General features: G+C 47.5%; 1 protein-coding gene across 2 annotated transcripts in view; it reads left to right on the top strand.

The window, feature by feature from the left end:
- Positions 1–17882, top strand: part of LOC126540310 (beta-hexosaminidase subunit beta-like) — an 81909-nt gene that overhangs the window by 24657 nt on the left and 39370 nt on the right. The window contains exon 1 of one of the 2 annotated variants that reach the window (XM_050187107.3): positions 11594–11693. The exons of the other annotated variant lie outside the window; for it this stretch is intronic. The gene's annotated coding sequence lies outside the window, so the exon portion shown is untranslated. Of the gene's footprint in view, positions 1–11593; positions 11694–17882 lie in introns of those variants that run through there. 2 annotated transcript variants of the gene reach the window in all.

Raw genomic sequence — 17882 nt, forward strand, 5'->3', positions numbered from 1 at the left:
CGACATTAGTGATCATCTTGGAATCGTCATGATAGCTGATAAGGCTGTACATGTTAATTACAAAAGGCAAATAATTTATACACAATCTATAACGAACAAAAATCTTGAATCCTTTCTTGCTGCGATTAGCCAACAGACCTGGAACCACGTTTTCGAGGAAGATAGTAGTGATACCGCTTACCTTAACTTCATCACTACATTCAAGGCTATATATGATGCACATTTTCCACTAAGAAAGACAGCCACGTCATCAAAAGCACGGAAACCCTGGATGACGTCCGACTTGCTCCAAATGGTCAAGCATAAGAACCGATTGTACGCACAATTTGTACAATCAAAAGATGAAGAGTTGCTTCGGCAATTCAAAAAGTACAGAAATAATCTAACATCAAAACTAAGAATGGCTCGAGACGCCTATTTCACAAATGTATTTTGGAGCCCTGAAGAACAGCGGTCGGATGTAATCTGGCGAAAACTGAATTGCTTATTGCAACGAAATACCCGTGATACTTCCGAAAACTTTCAGCATGAAGGAAAACGAATTTATGGGACCTGTTTAGCTGACGCTTTCAACAATTTCTTTATTTTACAGGCATCTCAGAGTCAGGTAGAGTGCAGCCAAAATTACATTGAATTCATGAAGGGAAGCAGCTGTCCATCATCCCTTTTCGTTGCGCCCACGAACTACACAGAAGTTTTCTCGTGCATAAGTAATATAAAAAATAGCAAGTCAGTAGATGCAACTGGTCTCCAAATAGTGCCCATTAAACATGTTCTTCACCTAATATGCCCCGCTGTTACTCACATTTACAATCTCATATTATCTACCGCTGTATTTCCAAAGGCACTGCAAATGGCTCGAGTGATACCGGTTTTCAAAAGCGGCAACAAGAATTTGATTCCTAACTATCGTCCAATTTCTATACTGCCAGTGTTCTCGAAGGGTATAGAAAAATTAATGCACGGTAGGGTACTATCTTTCTTTGAAAAACATAACCTGCTCCTTGACTTTCAGCACGGCTTTCGAAAGAATCGATCCACTGAAACAGCATTACTGACTCAAAAAGAAATCATTATAGATATGTTTCAAAATAAGGAAATAGGTGCAGGCATATATATAGATTTTACTAAGGCTTTTGACTTGATAAACCACAGAATTTTACTACATAAACTGTCAAACTATGGTGTCCGAGGAAAAGCTCACGATCTTATAAAATCTTATTTGTCGAACAGAACACAATATGTTGACTTTAAAAATTCGCTGTCTTCAATACAAAATATTTATGCAGGAGTCCCCCAAGGAAGCATATTGGGACCGCTTTTATTTTTAATCTATATAAATGATATTGTACAATGTGTAACTGATGGAAAGATTGTATCCTACGCTGATGACACTTCGGTGTTCATAACCGGGAGATCAGAAAGTGACATTGAAGAGAAAGCAATTCAAAACACTGAGTGCATTAAATACATGGGCAAAATCAAATTGTTTGAAGATTAATTCTAAAAAGACAAAAATAATATTGTACTTTCCGAAAGGAAAGATAATTTCTAGGCCGTTGAACGTGTTCTTAAGCTCTGATACTGTTGAAATTGTTGATTCTGTTAAAATCCTTGGCGTTATATTTTCCAAGCATTTGACTTGGAATGATCATGTTGACTATATCAGATCAAAAGTGTCTTCAGCTGTCGGTGTCATGTTGCGCCTGCGCGGTATTCTTCCTCTAAATGTAAGGCTATTGCTATACAACTCATTAGTTCTTTCTCTTTTGCAATATTGTTGTACCGTTTGGGGCACTACGGGTGTCACAAATTTATCCAAGCTTCACCTTCTTCAAAAAAGAGCTGTAAGATGCATTGCTTGTGCTCCTTATTGTTCCCCCACACATGATTTGTTTTTAAAATATGAAATCCTGCCAATCTATAGTTTACACAATTATAGACTTTTAATGATCTATAAACGCTCTTCACAAGGTGATGAACATTATATTAATTATCTGGCAAAACTTCAGAAAAACACGCATATCCTGCAGACTAGACATAAAGAAATTTGGTTAGTGCCGACGCCTAGGGCATATTATACCGAGCAGTCTCTTTCTTATACTGTTCCAGTATTATTAAATAAATTGAACAGAGACTTATTTGACCCCTTTCAGCATTCAAGTGATGTTATTAAGCTATATTTTCTTAACAAGATTACGTAATACTGCACTCAGTTTAAACCTATACCTGTTATTAATTTTTCCGTTTCCCCATGACCAATTATTTGTTTTTCTAATGCCTATGTTTGTGCTGCAATGCATAGCGCTGCCTTTTACAAAGTGTCTTGTTATTTAGTTTCAGTGTTTATTTGGACAATCGATAATCTCTGCCTGTGTACTGTACTGCCGAGTTGATAAAGGGGGCAGGACCTCTGTCAAGCTTACGAGCTTTTAGTCCTGTCTCCTTCTCTGTTCAAGAGAAAAATAAAGACTGAATTGAATTGAATTGAATTGAACCTTGTCGGAGGACCCAGTTCGTTCGAAAGCTTATCGCGTTTCACCTCGTCAGCATGAAGTCATGGCCACTGAAATAAACAAGATTCTTAGAGCTAGGTGTAATCGAGCCAGGAGAGAGTGATTATACCTCGCGTCTTATCTCGGTTGAGGTCCCAGGAAAGGAGCCGCGACCATGTATCGACTACCGCAGGCCCAATTTAATCACGAAGGACCAGGCTTATCCAATACCGCATATCAAGGAAAGGCTTGAGAAAGTGAGCATTGATAATTTCATCTCTACGCTCGATTTAGTCAGAGCGTACTGGCAGGTTCCGTTGACCGAGAGGGCAAGCAGGCTTGCGGCGTTTATTTCCCCGATGGGAACTTTTCGGCCGAAAGTCCTGAGCTTTCGATTGATGAATGCGCCGTATTGCTTCTCTAGCCTTATGGACCAGGTGCTGCGAGGAATGGAGGACTTTGCACTTCCCTATCTCGATAACATAGCAATCTTTTCTTCATCATGGGTGGACCATATGCAACACCTGCGAACCGTGCTGTGTCGTCTACGAGAGGCCAACTTAACTGTTAAAGCCCCCAAATGCCAATTAGGGCGCGCGGAGGTAGCTTATTTTGGTCATGTAATAGAGAAAGGTCATCGTCGGCCTTCCGATTTTAAACTGACCGCAATAGACAACTTCCCGCAACCACGCACCAAGCGGGACGTCTGGTCATTCCTTGGCTTGGCGGGTAATTACCAAAGATATATCCCGCAGTATTCCGAGATTGCGAGTTCTTTAACGGATGCTCTCAGAAAAACAGAACCACATACGTAAAGTGGGATGACGCACAGGAAAGGGTTTTAGTATGCTGAAGAAAGCACTAACGAGTCAGCCAGTGCTGAACGCGCCCGACTACTCTAAGCCATTCGTTCTTAAGTGTGATCCCAGCGACAGGGCTATGGGAGTGGTGCTTTGTCAAAAAAGAAATGACGAGCACGAACACCCTGTACTGTACGCCAGTAGAAAGCTTTCAGTTCATGACGAAGCATACAGTGCCTCAAAAAAAGAATGCGCCTGCGTAGTATGGGCGGTGCAGAAGCTAGCTTGCTATATCGCAGGTTCAAGGTTCACCATAGCGACTGACCACTGTTCCCTCACCTGGCTGCAGTCCACGTCTACGAAAAAACGCCAGTCTTTTGCGCTGGAGCTTGGCACTTCAACAGTACACCTTCGATATTCGCTACAATAAGGGTAAGCTTAACGGCAATGCCGACGGTTTCAGTCGTTGCCCCTAGGGTAACGGAAGCCTCATGCTCACCCGGGTTTCCGTGGCACATTTACGTTCGTTCATACGTCTTTTTCCGAAGTGTAGTTGATTGTTAGCTGATTTTAATAACCACGTCTTGCTTGCTTGCTTGAAAGCTTTTATTCAAAACAGGAAGAGAGGTAGAGCCCTTATGGGGCTCCGCAATGGGTGGAGTCTCTATTCCGGGACCCGATTGGTACGAGCCGCCAGCTTAGCCCTCTGGACCAAGGCCTTTTGGGCCTGAAGGTCCGAGCAACCGAGCAGCGTCGCCTCCCCCTCCTCTCGGGTTGGGTTAGGGTTGAGGGGAAGAGCTGAGTTTAGCTGACAAGCCCAAACCATGTGGTAGTTGTCAGCCACCTCCCCACAGTATTGGCACTTGCCAGTGAAGGAACAATCGAAATGTTTCAAGATTGCCGGGCACAATAAAGTGTTAGTGAAAAGTCGAATCAAGATCCGTTCATTAGCCTTGCCAAGCCCTTTAGCAGGAGTTGGGTTTTGGCGATGCCTATCTTTGTAAAAGGTCGTGATATCTTTGAATGTTACAAGATAAATGCCTTCGGATTCCAGGTACTCACGGTCTAACTGGGACGCCCGGTATATGAGTGCTCGGGCCGCCGTGTTCGCGGCTTCATTCCTCGCTAGGCCCTGGTGGCTCGGAGTCCAGACCAGACAATGGGGGGTAGGATCAATTCCCCCGTTGCTGTAGTTCTCCAATATTCGTTCCGCTAGTGGGGTGATCCAACCAGCTTCATAATTTCAACAAGCCCCGCGCGAGTCGGTTATGATATATTGAGACCGGGGGTCAGAGGCAGCCAGGGCAATAGCTACTTTTTCTGCATGTGTTGAGCCCGAGGCTTTGAAAGTGAGCCCATCTACTTGCTTTCCCTCGTGAATGACCGCTGCCGTATACCACCCCCCGCGGCATGGACCGGCCACATCCACGTAGAAGACTCCGCGTTTGTTGCCGTAGTGGCGTTGCAAGGCGTCCGCCCTCGCTTGGCGACGACCACTGTGGTCTTCCCTATCCATTTTTGTGGGGAGGGGTCGAACTCTGATGGCGCGTCTCCAGAGTTCCGGCACTCGGATCCGCTCCTGAATGTGAAAGGTGCGTTTCAAGTGGAGCCGGTCCAACAAATGCCGTCCCGAGTTTGTCTGAGCTAGACGTGCGTACTGGCTGGTAAGGTGGGCTTTCTTGAGCTCCTGAAAGGTGTTCACTACTCCCAAAGCGAGAAGTCTCGCGTTCGAAGTTGTGACAGGGAGGTCAAGGGCCCTCTTCATCACTTTGCGGAGGATGACTTCGAGTTTGGCTTCATCATGTTTTCGCAGATAGAGATACGGGACCGAATATAGAATTCGGCTTGTTACCAAAGCATGAGCTAGCCGCACAGCGTCCCTGCTTCGTAATCCCCCTCTCTTGTTGGACACACGCCGGACCATTCGGCCCACTTGGTCCCCAACCTTGCGGAGCTTTTCTAGTGTTGTGTCAACTCTTCTTTGATTGTGGATAAAGAGTCCGAGGATTCGGAGCTCCTTGGCCTCGTGTATGGGACCACTAGCCAAAAAGAGATACATTTATGTAGTGTCCTTAGGTGTTGGTCTAACGTGCACAAATTCTGATTTGTTCGGTGCACACGGAAGTCCACAGCGCTCTGCGTAGCAATCCACTACGTGGGCGGCTGCTTGCAGGTTTTGCTCTATATGCCCTGTTTCCCTCTGTGGCCCAGATGGTGATATCGTCGGCGTACAGCGCATACCGCACGCCTTCAATACCGTTTAGCTGGGCCGGGAGATGCACCATCGCAAGGTTAAATAGCAGCGGGGAAAGCACAGCGCCTTGTGGCGTCCCCCTAGTACCCATTTCGTAGGGTCCATATTCAGTGTCTTGGATTTTGACGAGTGCGGCTCGAATTAAATGCGTTTTTGCCACAGTGGGTCTCACGGAGGTGTGCTAAGAGAGTGCTGTGTTTAACGTTGTCGAAAGCTCCCTTTAGATCTAAGGCCAGGACAACTTTGTCGTTGTGAGGGTGCTCCGTTGGCTGTAATATGTCGTGATTGAGTTGTAATAATATGTCTTGTGCCGACTTGTGTGGGCGGAAGCCGAACATGGTGTCTGCAAAAGTGTTACGCTTTTCCAAATATTCTGAGAGCCTATCTCGCACCATCGTCTCCATTGGTTTGCCCACACACGTGTGAGCGAGATGGGTCTCAGGTTGTCCGCATTAATTTTCTTTCCTGCTATAGGAATGAAGGTGACAAGGGATGTTTTCCAATCGAGGGGTATGGGAGTCTCCCCTTTCCATATGGCATTAATGTAGTCAAGAAGGGCTTCATACGCGCGATCCGGGAGGTTGGCCAGCAGCTTCACTGTGACCTTGTCCCGACCGGGCGCAGTGCCTCTTCATTTTGGCTAAGGCTGCCTTGAGGTCGTAGAGTTCGAACGACTGATCCATCTCTGGATTATCTCGGCCTGCATGGAGATATTCCTGACCTCTAGGGTTCTGTTTGGTGCAGAGATACTTGTCCCTTAAGGTTTCTGCCAGTTGTATTGTTGTGCCCTGGAAATTCTGTAAAGCACGTTGTAAGTGTTTCTGTGTTTCTCCTCGAGATTGTGCGGGATCAATCAAGCTTCGGAAGAGCTTCCATGTATTCTTCCCTGACATCTGTCGGGCTGCCGTGTTGTAGCGATCAATCCAGTTGGAATCAGCTAATTGAGAGGCATACTCGGCAGCCCGCTGGGTCAGGTCTGTTATACGTCTTTTCAGTCTTTTGTTGTGTTTTTGTCGTTTCCATCTTTTCGTGAGACTGCGGCGAGCTTCCCAGAGATGGAGTAAATGATTATCCACCGCTGGACACTCCTCCGCGATCTGTAAGCTTTTCACATGTTTCTTTAGTGTTATAAGATTCTGAGCCCACGAGCTGTACCCTTCCTCGAGAAGACTGGCCTGCGGCAGGGACTTACGGAAAGCAGTCCAGTCCTGCAATTTCGCTTGAGTTATTTGCCTTTTTAGGGGCCGGGTATGAATTAAAGTGTTAATGATGCAGTGATCGCTTCCTAGCGTGTCTTCGGTGTTGTACCACTCAACGTGTTGTATATGTTTGGAAAGCGTGAGATCGGGACAAGTGTCCCGAGTCACGGAGTTTCCAAGACGTCTTGGTTGTGCTGGGTCGGTCCGAAGGGTTATCCCTAGCGTGGAGATGAGCTCCGCTAGCTTCCTACCGCGCACATCCTCCTTCTTGTAACCCCACACCTTACTGGGAGCATTGAATTCGCCCAAAATAAGTAAGGGGTCCCGACCAGCTATCTTCAATGCCCGGGTGAAGATGTCTGCAAAAGTGATACGTTTTAGCTTGGACGGACAGTATATGTTAAGACCACGTCTTAACGCTTTCAATAAATGGCTCTTCTTAGTGTTCAGCCCCCCCCCCCCCCCCCCCCCCCCCTGGGAGCCTGCGCGTAAGGAATGGGAAAGGTGTAGCGGGTTTTCCTTTTTTTTTAAGCCTGGTGTATCTTGGAGGAGGGTGGCCTTGTGCTCGCTGCTTTGTGGTTGTGGGTCTGGCTATGTTCTGGGGTAATTGCTTGCCCACGCAGGAGACGAAAACTTGCGAGACCTGCTTACAATACCAATTTCACCGGACCGGACCAGGGAGAAAAGTCACAAGTCACGAGGAATGATGACAACTCCCAGGAATCTACCAGGTACGAACTATGGGTTCGTCACCTCTGAGGGGACGCCGATCTCTCGCACAGCGGCTGCTGGCCCCTACGCGTCGGGATCTTCCTCCCTCGCCGGAGACGCTGTTACGGCTGGCGTCTAGCATCTCGTGCAGAAAGGACTTTCACCCACCACGCGTCGTCGAAATGAAGCGTGACGTCTCCTGTTACGGTTGGCACCTCGTGCAGATAGGACTTTCCCCCACCATGCCTCGTCGAAATGAAGCGTGACTTCCTAATTAGCAATGGCCATCTCGAGTGCCTGCCGGTCTGGCGGAAGCCCCGCAGTGTTTTCAGGCCTCTTTTGTGTGCGTGCGTGCGTGCGTGCGTGCGTGCGTGCGTGCGTGCGTGCGTGCGTGCGTGTGTGCGTGTGTGTGTGCGTGCGTGTGTGTGTGCGTGCGTGCGTGCGTGCGTGTGCGTGTGTGTGTGTGAGTGAGACCCTTTCCTCGAACTGGAACCCACGACTACACGCAAAGTCCCTCGAGCGGCGCACTTTTCGTGTGTTCGTGGGCTCCTTTCACGCTCTTAAAAACACTTCTATGTAGCACGTATTGAGCACCAGAAAGCTGGATCGAGAGTTTTCCATGTTGCTCTACAATTTTCTCAGTGAACCTTTTAATCTAATGATATTATTTTTGTAAGCTGATTAATGAATTAAGACTAACTGCGCAATTAGGCGGTATGCAAAAAATAATCTGAGTATCTCCAAGCGACTGCAAACAGCATTACCTTGGTTCTGTCCAGCTACGTGGCATTTGCATATTTCTAAATCTTGGTGCATGGTAGTTGGGACACCCTGTATGTTATCGACGGCCATGGTTGTAGACGATGATGTAAGAAAGAACACTGGCGCAATAAAGCATTATCTGTGTCTTCCATACTGTCCACCCCCGAACGCCTCTGAGAAAAGGTTTATCGAAAACGGAGATAACAGACCCGCTGATAACTGATAATCCGCTGAAGTCGCTGATAACTTGTTCTCGCTTGTAGATGACGTGTGGGAAAGGCAAGCACACGCCGCAAGCATTTTCTGCCAGCGGCTCAAAATGCATAGTCGTCTGGAATTGATAAACTTGTTTTTCGATTCTAGGGTTTTGTGAACCAATATCACGATCTGGTTAGCAAAGTTATTCAAAATTTGCCGCAAGCTCATCCTCCACCCCACCCCTGGATTGCGCTGGTGGCCGCATACCCTGCGAGAAGTCTTTACCACGTCGAATGTAATCTACAAATGTGTCTCCGCAAAAAGAAAACATTTACCGCACCTGTTGTTAAGTTAATGCCTTTTCGAGTGAGGCATACGCACGACAGGTTTTTACACGATAACACTCGATAATTACGTCTCAAGGCAATTTTGGGGTTTCGAGGTAAGCTGCACCTGCTGGCTGTTCCTTGATTTGCATTGGGTGTCGACAATATTGCCGCCTTCACGCGAGAACCGTTGTGGAACTACTCTTTGCAGATTTGCTGTAAGATCAAACATAGAAAAGTTATTTCACTTTAGGGAAACAAATAGCCGGCAACCTTAAAGCGAGACAAGTTCAGAGGCAGTAACAGGCATCTCAGACGAGTGAGGTACCTTTTAGTACCTCAAAGTGTAGATTAAGATGGTCTAAGTTGCGAAGTTTAGTATAAAACCACTCGTTTCCCATATCAATTGGTGAATAATCGGTGTCCTACAAACTTCACTCAAAGGAACACTTCACAGAAGCACCTGAATAAGTTTAAATCGATAAAATAGTCTGGAAGAACTGTAGTTTCATTTTCGCGGTAATAGGTTGATTAGGAAGGAGAAAGAAACTATGGTGAAAGTTTCATTCTTGAATTTCGCGCCGAAAACCCATGACCAGTGCGTCAGCGTGACGTTATGGATAACCAAGTATTTCTTATTATTTTTCCCTAAATATTCTAAGAAAACTCCATAAGTTTAGCTTTTAAATGCTTTAAATTACAATGCAATTCGCTCTTACCGCTAAAGATTTGACTAGGTCCGAGCAGACAGCGTCAAATTTCATGACGTCATGGCTAGTTGCTGCAGAATTTTGAAGGCAGCGTCACCACCCGTCTTTCGTTTTTCATTCTTTTGTGACTGATAAAGCGTCTTCCCGCTATAAGAGCGGCTATTATGGTATTGTTGAAGGCTGATCTGGCTGAATTAATGCGCGAAAAAATGCGCGCATCGTTTGTGGTTTTCCTTCTTGTGTCCTGTTCTTTTTTTTTTTTTTGCGTATTAAAGGGGCCCCGAACCACCCCTCAGGCTTGGTGAAATAACGTAGTCCGCGGGTAGCCTACGCTGCTGTGAACACCTCAGCCAAGTTTTGCTGTCGTACGAGGTGCGCGGAACTCGGCAAGCGGATCGCGAAGTCGCCGTTCTCTCAAACGCTCTCTTTTCAACAGAAGGCCCTTCCTCCCTCTCTTCTGGACGCTTTATTTCGTCAGTCCTTTAGACGGCTGCTATTGGCTGATAGCTGACATGAAGCTGCGGTCGGCTACATGGCCAGTGGACTCGCCGCGGGGTGCCGCCACGAGGCCACTGGCTAAGCGCACTGCGGCTCGCTGAGGACAACCGAGTTTGGCTTATTTTCAGCGCGTCGTAGGCACCAAAGACGGACGTCGTGGCGTCGAGGTTAACATGCAACATGAAATTTGAACTGCGCGCCACGATGACATATAGCAAGTGTGGCGTTGTGGGCACGCCCCACTGCGCCGTACCCTTCGCAGTGCAAGGCATTGCAGCAGGAACGGGAGCAACGCAGAGGCTGTATTTTATTGACAATAACTACGCTTCTGCTGAATGCATTGAAGTATTTTTTTCTTTTGCAGCAAAATATTTCCGAAATAGCCTATTTTCGGTTCAAATGCCTTTCTGCAGTTCGATAAAAAGCGGTCCAGGCCCCTCATATCAGTGTCGTGCGGTCGCTTTTGAATGCGATAAGGCTTGATCGGGGCGCGTTGCCCGAGCCAGCACCGCAGGCTGCTGCTGCTTTGCTGGCTGGGCAGCACGTAGCGTTATGCAGTCTGAAGCACCTGCATCGTCGGAGTCCGCAAGCTCTGCAGTAGCAAAACGTGACCGTCCACGCGAGTACAGCGTAGACTAAGTCAGGGAGCGGAAGAGCGCAGCAAACCGGGAGCAGAGGCAGGCAGCGAAATCCACCATCGTCGTCGACTCTCCCAATACACGGCGGGCAGAACGACCAGCGGCGCAACAGGGGCCATTCGAAAGTGTCAGGCGGAAGCCGGTCGTCAAGCAAAGCGTCTCCAGAGGCAAGAGGACGAAGCCCTTGGACAACGCGAAGCCGAAGCAAAGCGTCGCACCGGACAGCACGAAGCATTAATGCTTTCGCACTCACAACTCATAAGAACTCCTTAGGTGTCCTCGGATTTTTGCGTCCGCTTGCGTGTGGTATGGTATGGTAAAACTTTAATGAAGTCCTGCAGATCGTGAGTCTTCACGAAGCGGGCCGCTCCCACGTGGGAACCGGAAGGCCAAGCCTCTCGGCCGCATCGTGGGCCTGCTGGACAGCCGAGAGTTGGTCAGCCAGAAGAGGGCTGCAGAGAACCGCCTCCCATCTCGCCGAGCTGTTAGCGATGATAGAGCGTGACCGGGCACACCGCCAGAGCATGTGGTCTAACGTGGCTATTTCTCCACAATCGTGGCAGGTAGCATTGGTGTAAGTATCCGGATAGATTTTATGTAAAAGCGACGGATTGGGATAGGTATTCGTTTGTAGTAGACGGAGCGTTAATGCTTGAGCTCTATTGAGGCGCGGATGAGGAACAAAGTAGGTTCTACGGCTGAGATAGTAATGTTTAGTAATCCCGACTCCCCAGAGAACAGGGACACGCCCTCCGCTTGCGTAAGTCGAAAGTTACCCGCTTCATTCGCCGCTCTCTCGCACGCGTTCTGCAGGGTGGAACGAACGCTGCGCGCTATCGCTCTAAATAAATTACGGATGCCGAGACGCGTTCGCTAAACTCATCAGGCTCTGCACGGTCTCGCACTCGCGACGGGTGCTGCGTTCCCTCCCTCGCACCAACCGCTTCCTCGAGGTCGAGCAGCCGTCACGTGCCGACCATATCGCTCGAGCCCGCCACAGACTGGAGTCAATCGGCGAAGCGATAAGTATAATCTGTGCTCGGCAGCAGCCTACGTTTGGGAGGCATTTCTCCCGTCGATTCAAGACCAGACCGGCCGTCGTGTGAGTGCACCATCCTTTTCTTACTATACACTTACAGCAATGTATAAGAGAAGCTCCTTTCGAGTTACACAAATGAACAGCAACTCACTTTTCCTCTATATAAAACGAACCACCATAAGCAAAGAAGTACTACTGTGAAACAAACGAAAATAGGCGTCTCATTCTCGTTACTTGTAGGTAATAGCGTCTCCTACACAAAAAAAAAAAAAAATATCTGCGCTGGCGTATAGGAATTATCAGGATTGTATTTAGCCATATGCATACCTCTAGAGGATTGAAAGTACGGGCACTAAGTTCTGTTACTTTCGGAAGCCCACTTTTCCTGGTTTGTTCCTATAAATTTAGAAGCAGTGTGCACTTCATAACAAACCATGGTTTAATAATGCGTTCTTTAATCGCGTTAGGCGCTAAGTATACCAAAGCAGTATTCTAGGCTCTATACTTAAAACCAGCTTTTATGGAAGCGGACTTCTTGCCTTATCACACTTAGGAAGAGAAAACAAAAGCGCCATATTTTGCTGCTACGATGTGCAACATGAGGTAAAAAGTCGTTTTCCTCCAGAAGCGGCATGGGCTCTCCGAAACAGCTGTAGAGGTTACTCACCTCTCATTTCTCTTTGACGACCGTTGTATTTCTGAGCGTTGTGTAGATTCCGTAAACCTTTCTCGAGAGCTGTCAATCATGTTATGTTAATCTTCTGTTTTCGTGTCCGTTTTCTGACACATCAAATAGTTATTGCGTCTTCGGAAAGTAGAAAGGCTCGTCTCGTCTTGAGCTCGCTTACACTTCTTTGTGTGCGTGCGTGCGTACGTGCGTGTTGTGTTTAGCTTTATAGTGCCACTAAGCGCTGCAATGTATTGCAGTTGGATATGTGATGGAAAAATTTGTGACACACTGTACTTTCGGTGCGCACTTTAATTTGGAGCCATGTATAATTAATGAGTTAACGTGTTTGACTGCAGGCCAGAGTCCGATTGCATAGTAGCTTCCTTCGTTTTTGTTATCGTACGTCCGGCAACATTTCTTTATCATACTAAACACATGAACAAAATAAAATGAGCAGTCACGTGAGGATGACAGATAGAAAACATATACTTGACGTTTCGGGACCGCTACGGGTCGCATGTCCACAGTGAATTAATTCGCTGTCAACAAAATACCTTGATGGAATCCACGTATTATATTACCCACGCGTCAACATCGCATGACGATGTTTCGTCGAAGATTATATTATGCTAAATATATGTGCTCATTTGTTAGATAATATTGCCAGGAACGCTAGGAACGACTATTACTCGTCTTTACAGCGCACGAAACTGCTGCTATGGTTCTAGAGATCGCTTGTACTCACCTGTCATTTCGTAATTAATTGTCTTTGTTTTTTTTTGTGCTCATGAAATAAAACATGTACTTGATGTTTTGGGGCCGCTACGGTCAACATGTTCCCAATGCATTCTAAACAAGGGACCCTGTAGAAATGTTTTTATACTGATCACGCGACACCATCGGACGATGAATTCTCATCGAGCCATAGACTATGCTAAATATATGTGCTCATCTGGTAGATGGGTGCTGATGAACAGGACTGTCTACCCTCCGCAAATATCAGGGCCCAGAAAGGGATGCAACATAACGAGGAGATTATAGCCTTTCTAACAGTGTCACATTTAGCAAAGCAGCACGCAACGTTACTATCGCTGTATTTCTCGACATCCAGGTAGCGTTCGATAACGTGACTATCGAGGCTATCTTATATGCTATGCTGTTTGTTGCAGGTGGCGGTCGTAAGTACTCATGAATCACAGATTGCCTCACTGATCGGTCAATCCGCAAAAGGTGACAGAGCTCCATAGCCCGCACACTTTGCCTCAACGTGTTCAACAGAGTTGTGTTTTAAGTCCTTCTTTTTTAACATTTCCCTCATTGAACTGGAGAAGTGCATTCCCAAGTCGGGCGTAATCTATTTATATGCAGATAACGTCTGTCCTACGTGCAAGATTGTAGACCGCTATCAATTCTATTGAAATATTTTTATTTGCAGCAGGTCTAACGATCTTACCAGATAAGTGTGCTGTCATTTATATCACTAAACAGGTCTGGCGTTACACGTAAAAAGTTGCCAACTCTACGATTCGGTATGTGCGGAGTAACACGTTTCTGGGCGTGACATTCGACAGTCAAATGAAGCGGGCAATTCTTGTTTCAATATCAAAGGAAAAAAAATAGATCATTCGCAAGCATCGTCCGTATACTCTTAGGCAGCACTGGTGGCAACTCCGTCACTACTCTGCTACGCATGTAACGGTTATCTGTGAAGGTCTCCTGCGATACGGCGTTCCTATACTACAGGGAATTTCCCAAACCAACATAAGAGCGTTCACCTGTACGGAAAACAAAACCTTTGAGGATGTGCCTCGGCCTATCGAAATACGCAACTGTAGAAAACCTTGCAGAAAGCAGACAATTTATCCAGTGCTTATACAGCAGGAGTTTCGTCGAGGTCATATTCGCTTGGTGCCAGAGTGCCGGGTCATCCACTTGCTGCAGGCAGTGGCCCTGTGGTACGGAGCATCCTCCCAGTGAATAATCAAAGCCTAACGGAGTTTTCCTTCGTGGTCGATTTCGTTTCAACTACCGGGCTCGTAAAAACAGAAATACTCCCGGGCCAACGCTGACATATTTTGCTCTAGAGCAGATTAACACAAGCTACAGGGCTCACCGTTATATTACACGGATTGCTCCGTTATTTCTACATCGTCGGCCATTGGCGTGTCCATTTCGCCTGCGAGTGTTACCATCTCTGCTCCTCACAGTCACTGCACTTCAGCTACAGCCACAGAACTGGCTGCATTGCGGACAGCTTTAGTTTGCATCATGGGCCATGGAGCTGAAACTTGGGTCATGCTTATCGACTGAACAGCGGCTCTGCAGCCCCTGAATTCGCCACGCACGCAGGAACAACTCGTCATGGGCATGCGACGCCTTTGCATCAAAGCCTTTGAAATGCACCACAGCGTTGTGCGGCAGTGGTTATCAGCCCACTGATGCAAACAAGGCAACGTCAAGGCTGACCGTGCTGCCAAAGCAGGACGCGACGTTTCAATAGAGATGGTCCAGGTACCTGTCACAAGAAAAGACGCGGCGACATGATATCCGCACACGCGTGGCGTTTACAGCCATCCCTCTGGACAGATGCAAGCCACCAGTGCACACCCTTATATATTAGATCGATCCATCTTGTGTTTTATACGCCGCGAGATCTCGACAGGTAAGACTAAACATGCCTTCACCGCATCGACTCAGAATACACCAACTACTTATAGTGCAAGTTTTAACTGACGGACTCACCTATGTGCTCTGACTGTAACGCCCCTGAAGCCCCAATTGGTGAGCAAGGTAATTTTTGCGATTACTGCCTCTACATGTCAGAGAGACGGCCTTTGCAGGCAGCGCTACACCTGCAACGGGACTCGAGCTTTGAACTTCGGCACATTCTCGGCGCGTAGCGACGCACCACCTGCGCGATGCGCACCACTTACGCACCACGAAAGCGGCGCTGCTGATGTTCGTGGGGCCACAAGCCTTAACGAAACTTCGTAAATATCTCTATAGTGTGTATGTGTGCGTGTGTGACTGGAGGTGCAGTGTACGTTTTAATCACTGTATATCATAATCATAACCCAGCAGCTGGAGTAGCATGTTAAGCCATCAGCCAGGCTAACAGCTCCATCATATCAACAAAGCTTGTATATTGATCTAATTTGTTAGACAATATTGCCACGAACGCACAGAACGACTATTATTAGTTCAAAAAGAGCAGGAAAGCGGCAGTATTGTTCTATACATACCTTATATCACCATGTGCCTTCTGAAATCATCGCCTTTTTTTATGCGCAAGTGTAACTGTCGAGCTAGTGAAATCGGCGAATGTATGTTTGAATCCGCGAAGGAAGCGAATCAGGAAGGCGCCTGGCGGTGAATAGAATCCCACGCCGGTATGAAGGAGCGCGCTGAGCGCGCAGCAAAGTAACGCCACCTAGAGGAAAGAGTAGGCAATGTTGAGTGAAGCGGGAATGGACAAACGAGGTGAAGTGTGGCGGAGGAGGAATGTAGGTGGAGGGGCGAAGCCTGGAAGCGCAATACAGAGCAGAATGTATCGATTGCGAGAGAAAATGAGTAAGACAGCTACACGAAGTAAGGTTAGTAGCATTATCGGCAGTATAAACTTCCAAACATTCGATTAAGGCTCACTAGGCCGACCCCACACCGATTTCGGTCTGCCGTCTGTCGTTGACAGTGTTTTTTGCTTCGTGTTGGCGCTTCTGTCACACTGCACCGACGCTGACATTCTGCTGATGGTCGGCGGAGAGCTTGGCGTCGGTACAGTGCGACAGAGGCGCTGACACGAAGGTAAAAAACGCTGTCGCCGACAGTCGGCAGACCGAAATCAGTGTGGGGTCGGCCTAGTGTGAGTGAGCCTTTATTTACTAAATTAACAGGCACGATGCCAACGCGCACAATCAAACATCGACACCTCGATGGCCGCCAACACTCGCTGTCAAAACGCCGCCATGAGGAAGCACGGCAGCAGCAACAGCAGCAAGCGAAGTGACGTCTGTGCTGGCTAACGCTTCAACGCGAACTCAGCGGCGAGAACACAGCGCCCATGTCACTATGAGTCGGTACACCTACACTCCGCACATCGCTTTCGAGGTAATGCGCGCGTGGAAGCAGAATACGCAGTTGCTGGCAGACTACAACGCCATCCTCCCCCTCCCTCTGCTCCTCCCGGGACCATGCCCGCGATGGAATACAGCGTGCCGCCTCTCCGCTTTCCTCTTCTGCGCACGCGAGATTTTGCTGGGATAGTCGCTCACCATCGCACGCTTTCACTCGCACATACAGCATACGGCGCGCGGTGACGATGTCATCGCCCTTGGACTTCGAGGCGACGACGAGAACATCGAGGCGACGACGACGGCAGAAATGCGCCTGGAGTGTCTATGTAATTGCTGTCGGGGCTATATAGGAATGGCACCCATACGGTTGCTCGTAACCCGCGTTCGCGAAGTGAAACGTCACTGTAATTTTTTTCGGGGGTTCATATGACGCCAAGGCTGAAGACGCATATAGGCGCGTATTAGCAGTTTTTTGTAGACATCACTACAAGTTAGTGCGGGCCCACGTAGACGAAAATGCAGAGAAAGCAAACGCAGATTAATGACAGCCAAGGCGGTTCATATAAGCAGTGGCCGTGTTTAAATGCGTAATAATTCGCGTGCAATGAGCAATGTGTGCTAATAGATAACAAGCCTTACTTGTCCAGATTATGGTAGTGAGTAGGTTAACGCGGTATGTTCAACGTAAACTCTAATATAGCTTAAAGGGCATAACGTAAATATCTTTAAATGTAGTGCTACCTGGCGGTTGTGTGGACGAAAACTATGGCTGCTCTGCACATTAGAATGAGTAGGACGGCAAGAAAACGCGGCTGGGAGGTGTATTGGGTGAGCTTAGAAAACGGTAGTTGGAAAACCTTCAGTGAGATGACTTGCACTGCATTCAATGGGGATGATATGACGGACGTGCCGTGCTATAGCTGAATCATAATATAGGCGCCGCAGCGGAAGACTCAGCAATAATTTGGTCCACCTGTACCCCTTTTTAACCTTTTTAGTGAGTAGTATTACCAAAATAAGCGTCGCGCTATATACGGCTTCGGCTTGCTTTTGCTGCTGTTGCGGCTGTTTTGCACATGCGTTGAGGGAAGAATAATGTTTACATATATGTATGCATATGTGTATGACCGTGGCCCGGTATTGAAACTTACCCATTACAGGGGGAGAATGAGAACTGTAAGCTTATTGTGTGCGTGCTTGACAGCGGTCAGCAGCTATGGCGTCAAGACGACTCATTGTCCGCGGAAACATTATGTGCATTGGTGCAAAACATTCTATGCGTCAGTCGAAAACTCTCTACGAACGGGGCTACGTGCCTACCTCAGCACAAGAAGGAGTTACTGATCACCTGTCCGTTGGTGTTATACATAAAGTGAAAGCAATAAGCGCCCATAACACCCAAGTACTTCTACACTCAAATAGACCAGTGCTCGGTATACTGGGACCAAACACCGAGGAGAGGAAACACGAGTAAGAAGTAAAAGACGCAGACAAGAGGGGAACAGAAGG

Source organism: Dermacentor andersoni, chromosome 2, assembly GCF_023375885.2.
Source record: "Dermacentor andersoni chromosome 2, qqDerAnde1_hic_scaffold, whole genome shotgun sequence".
Lineage (NCBI taxonomy): Eukaryota > Metazoa > Arthropoda > Arachnida > Ixodida > Ixodidae > Dermacentor > Dermacentor andersoni.